General features: G+C 46.8%; 1 long non-coding RNA gene across 1 annotated transcript in view; it reads right to left on the bottom strand.

Annotated features, from left to right (window-relative positions):
• Positions 1–4952: 4952 nt before the first annotated feature.
• Positions 4953–5429, bottom strand: part of LOC134480244 (uncharacterized) — a 12426-nt gene continuing 11949 nt past the window's right edge. The window contains exon 2 of the long non-coding RNA XR_010054504.1: positions 4953–5140. This is a non-coding gene — a long non-coding RNA (uncharacterized LOC134480244). The remainder of the gene's footprint in view (positions 5141–5429) is intronic.

The raw sequence follows: 5429 nt of genomic DNA, 5'->3' as shown, positions 1-5429 counted from the left end.
AGTGGCAAAATTGAAAACTTTAATGATGCTATGCTCATTAAAAGCTTAAGCTGGTCAATCTTTTGAATGAGAGCCTTGGGATCTAATAAGGGAGCAGTTATGCCTTAAGGAAACTTCCTCATGCATATGAGCAGACAGCTGAACGTAGGCATTTTGGTGTACTGCCTTTAGTAGATCCAGCTGGATCTAATCCACCCCCACCCCCATCGTGGCGTACTCACGCACTAAGGTACAACATTTGGTTGAAGTTATCAAGGAATTGCCACGCCGGAAGTTAGTCATCAACTCACAGCACACAGCCAAGGCTTGTGAAAAGGGAAAGCAGTATTCACCACAGCATAGACAGACAGACTCCTCATGAGGGCAGGATCCGGGATGTAACCTGTCCAGGCTCTGGGAAACCCTGAGCTTTTACATTCTATCAGGTAGGGCGTGGGGCAGGATTGGATTCCCTTTCTCTCTCTGATGTCACAGGGCAGGATCCATACTGCCCTTTGGTCTCTTAAGTGAAAGCAGGAACCTAGATGCTGTAAGGGTGAGAACTTCCTGGGGAAGTCTATCCACCGGCCTCCACAAAAGCTAGCTTTGAGCAAGAATTGGGAAATGGGCCATTTGGGATGGAAACAGAAGCCATTTACCCCCTGCAGCCTCCCCACCTTGATCTCCGTCCAATTCTGCTTAATTAGGATGAAGCGGTCATCCCCTAGTCTCCTTCAGAGTAAAAAACGGTGAGAGCTTTACAATGCACATGCCTTTCTCTGTGAACTGGCATGGTGTGTTACAAGATATTTGAACCCGTTTCTAGTTAGGGTATGCCTCAGCCCTTAGCACACTCCTTTATTCCCTTGGACTAGAATACAGACACGCTCCTTAGTATTCACCTTTAATCCAAAACAGTGAAGGCAAAGTTACTTTGTAGAAGGAAGCTACAAGCCCATGTTTGAAAGCGATGTCTAATTGAGTGGCAGAAAGAGTGATGAATCAGAGAAAGATTTGACAGAATAGTATGCCCAACTCTCATGAGAAGAGAGAGGAAAGGGAAGCTATTTAAGGGGGAGACAGACAGTACAGGAGGAAGAGAGTACAGCACAGGAATGCAGTAGAGTTCATGGAGAGAGCAGTGCAGTAAAGTGGACAGGGAGAGTGGAGCGGCCCAGAGAGGGAGAAGGAGGCAGTGTTACCGGGAGAGTTTTACAGAGACAGATCGAAGAGAGAACAAGCTAGACAAGTAAAACTCTGACCCACAGAATGAGTCTGAGAATGAGAAGGAGCTAGAAGATTAGAAAAGATTGCCAGAGTTAGTCTGAGGCCAAGCAGAGCAATTCAGAGGCCAAGAGAAAAGCTAGATTGAATAAGTCATCTGGGAAAAGAGTTTGAACCAGAACAGGTGAGTTGATCCAGCCAGAGAGAAGTCATAGAGAACTAGGAAGGGGCGAGCTTATTCAACGGTAAAATTCAGAGGTTGAAAACATTCTAGTCCTAGATAAAATTATATGGAGGCTCGAAGCTTCCAGGACTAAGACTAAGTTAGAAAATGGAGGAAGCGAGCCTCGGAGACAGTTACAACAGGAGAATATGTTACTTTTACAGCAATGAGCATGGTAGATTATTCCTTTCTCTATTAAATATTCCATTATGCAAGAAAAAGCTCATCATAGCTTTCCCATTACTGTGATCAAAAAAGCCCGACTTGAGGGGTGATATTCATTTTACCTCATAATGTCACAGCATTTCAGTGCATCTGGGCAGGGAAGGCTTGGCAGAAAGGCTCAACTCAGGGCAGAGAGAGTGTAGCAGAGTCTGGTCTGCTTACTACACAACGGGCCGCCCAGCAGAAAGCAAGTCTGGAACCAGGGGCTGGGCTACAACCTTTGGAAGCATGGCTCCTGTGACTAGGTCCTGCCAGCCAGCCCCTCACCATCAAGGTTCCACAGTGTCCCAGTAGGGCGACTACAGGGGACAAACAGTGCCAAACACTAGCTCTGGGCAGTTGTTGCAAATTCAAACCTTACCAAAGCTGAGCTAAGTCAAAATATTGCAAGAAAACGTCACATATGTGGACTTAGGAGTGGACTGACAGCAGTGTTGGTAAGATAGCCTTTGGATGAGTCCCCAGAAACTTCCTCATAAACATTACATGGTTTGGCAGATGAGAAAGACAAAGGCTAGCTACTTTATTTTATTGTTTTATTTTATTTTCCTTCTCGCTAAACTGCTTTTTTAGAGGAGAAGGCTGCCTTTCTATGGGAATTGGGAAATAAGCTTCCAGGATGGGTCTGGGGCTACCGAGCAAATTCGGTTTTATTTAATGGGTCTTATATTTGAAAGTATGTTAAGAAAGCAATTAAATAAATATTAACTGGAAAAGTGAACATTAAATATGCCATAATTAGAAAGCACCTTCAAAATTTTTCAGGCTTCTGTAGCCTAAAATCTTGTAGACCTGTGTGGAGGTGTTGAAGATTTTCCAGAGTGCTTAATGTCACAGGAGTCTGCCAAGTCATTGAGAAAATGCATTGGCCAATGATGGCTGTGAACAGAAATGCAGTGGTCAATGATGGCTGTGAACAGACCTTTGAGTGCTGTCCTAATGCTCCTCCCTGTGCTTCAGCTCAGAATGAGCCCCTCTGCACTGGGTTGCCCAAAGTCTCTCTTAAATAACAAAAGAAACAAAAGAGATACACAGTGAATGACATCATACCAGGGCACAAAACGGCTTTCTGCTACTTTGTCTCCCTTTTAAGGCACTTCCAGGGGCTGGGCGGTGGCTCAGTGCAAAATCCTTGCTACACAAGCAGGAGGACCTGAGTTCAGATGCCAGCTTCCATGCAAAAAGCTCACATGGTGTCACACGCCTGTGACCTCAGCCGGGAGTGGAGACAGGCAGAGAATATGAGGTCTCTGGCACGAAACAGCCATTTCTGGCTTTCATTAGAGACTCTTCCTCAAACACTCGTGGGGACTTGATTTAGGAAAATATCTCAGTGCTGGCATCTGGCTTCCACACACACCCACAGGGCAAGCACACCTGTACACCCAAAGAAATGGGCCAATGCAATGGGTGGATTTTAATGAATGAATGAGGAATTCCACTGAGTTCTGTTATGAAAGCAATGGCTTTAAAATTAGTTATTACTCACTTCCTGCCTTACTGACCTGTTTTCTGGAGCTTATACGTGTCTTTACACAGATCAGCTTCCTGAAGTAAATTCCTGGCTTTACTGTGCTCACAAACGCACAGGAAATCTAGGTTGAGAAATTCCTAGTACTTAGCCTTTTCTCTTCCAATGGGTTCAAGCTCCTAAAGCCAGCTTTGTGCTATCTACTTGCTAAATGCTAGACCACACATCCTGTTGCTGAACCTTGAAACCCTGGGGAAGAGATCCTGAGCCACAATTACTGTTGGCTGTGGGCAGTGCAGATGTTGAAGAGCATGGAAAAAATTGACAACATGATTGGCTGTGTGATTTGCATCAGCCAATGGGACACCAGGAAGCAAGATTCCATGAAAGCTATAACAGGGCCTGACTCAGTTGCGTGTTCGTCATGGAAGGGGAATTCCTGTATATCAGCTGACCCTTAGTCTGGGCCTCCAGAGGAGGACATAGGGACCATCTTTCAAGTTCTATAACGAAGCTGTATCAAACATAAGGGAAGAATATTCCCCTGACGGAACGAGAGGCTGAGCACACAACCATCCTAAAGGACAAGCTAATTTTCATAAAGTTCATGGGTAATGACTGTGTGTGTGAGTGTGCGTGCACGTGTGTGTATGTGTGCGTGCGTGCGTGTGCGTGCGTGCGTGCGTGCGTGCGTGCGTGCGTGCGTGTGTGTGTGTGTGTGTGTGTGTGTGTGTGTGTGTGTGTGTGCTTGTGCTATGGCATGCATGTGAAGGTCAGAGGACAATCTTTTGGGACCTAGTCCTCCGCTGGTCTGTGTTTCCGCCTTGCCGTTGGGATACCGCAGTGAGTGTAGCAGGCCAGCCACCCAGGAAAGGCAGCGAACAGTCAGTGCATCATTGGGCTCCACACCTGCCTAGCCACAGGGATGTCGGAATGCAGCACATGGGCTGCTCGGCGGGCAGGATGCAATCCAAAGATCCCTAGCCTGACCAGAACTAAAGGCTCCTCGGGGCTCTGGCCTGGCCTGTAAGTGTCACAGTTCCTAGAGGGAAAGGCAGGGCAGGGCAAGTGGCAAGTAGCTGCAGGCAGCCAGGAGCCACAGCAGGAGCCACTAGGTGATAGGGGAAGTGTTTGCCATCAACTGCAATCGGCACCAGTAGCCAGCAAACTCCTCCCAGGAGTAGTGATCCAGGCGCATAAGACAGCCACCTCAGATGACTCTTGGGGAAATAACTCACACACTTTATTCCTTGTGGACAGGGACCTTAAAAACACTTCAGAGGTGGGGTGGGACTCAGAGGAAGATGCTCCCCCTTGGCTCAGGCTGAGATGTTAGGGATGCTTTATTTGCAAGGGGAAGGACTTCAGGTGTTGTCCTTACATGACCAATTGTCATGGTGCTCCTAGTGGGGTGTCATAGTCACATGTTCTAGGACAGGTAGAGTCTGGCAGGGAGCTGATTCTAATGCCTACCGTTCTCAATTATGAGATTTACCAGGGTTTTGAACCTGCATCAACCTTACTAGTTCTTCTGTCTGGTGGCATGGTCCACTTGCCCCATCGTCCCACCTCCCCCACAATCCTCCCCTTCCACCTTGTTGAATCAGAGCTTTTCCTGTTATTTCAGCTGCCAAGACTCATACTCCAAGGAATGCTGGGATTGCAGAGGTGAACCACTATGTCTAACTTTTTAGCATGAGCTCTAGGGATAACAGGATGGCAGACTTCTGTAGAAAACGCATTCACTTGCTGTGTAACCCCTGTATTAGGGTTACTTCTGTATTAGTCAGGTTTTCTATTGCTGTGAAAAACCGCCATAGGCAGGGCAGCTTAGAGAAGGCAGGGTTTATTCTGGCTTTGCAGTGCCAGAGAGTTGCTAGTGCATGATGGGGGAACGGAGGTAGCTGGTAGCAGGCAACTGGAACAGCAGCTCACATCTTTAGCCTCAAACGGGAGCTGAAGAAGAATTATCATAGTGATGGTATCCCAGGGAGCAAAGTGGCTCACCTCATAGCGGCCTGAAAATGGAACGAGGGAAATAGGAAAACAAAAAACAAAAAACAAAAACAAAAGACAGCATAAGCAAAGAGTAAGGGGAGAGCCAATAAGTCTAATATCTAATTGCTCCAACTGGGCTCCATTTTCTGGTAATCCACAGAAGTATGAATTTATCAAATTTGGTCTGCACCTTCCTGACCAGTTGCCTCTCAATAGTGCTAACAATTGGAGATCAGGACCTCTGTACATCGCCAGTCAGGGATAATCATATGCAACCACAGTTAAGAGAGGAGGTGGCTTCCTAAACCT

The sequence above is a fragment of the Rattus norvegicus genome, chromosome 8 (genome assembly GCF_036323735.1).
Source record: "Rattus norvegicus strain BN/NHsdMcwi chromosome 8, GRCr8, whole genome shotgun sequence".
NCBI lineage: Eukaryota > Metazoa > Chordata > Mammalia > Rodentia > Muridae > Rattus > Rattus norvegicus.
This window is presented reverse-complemented; position numbering and strand designations above follow the sequence as displayed.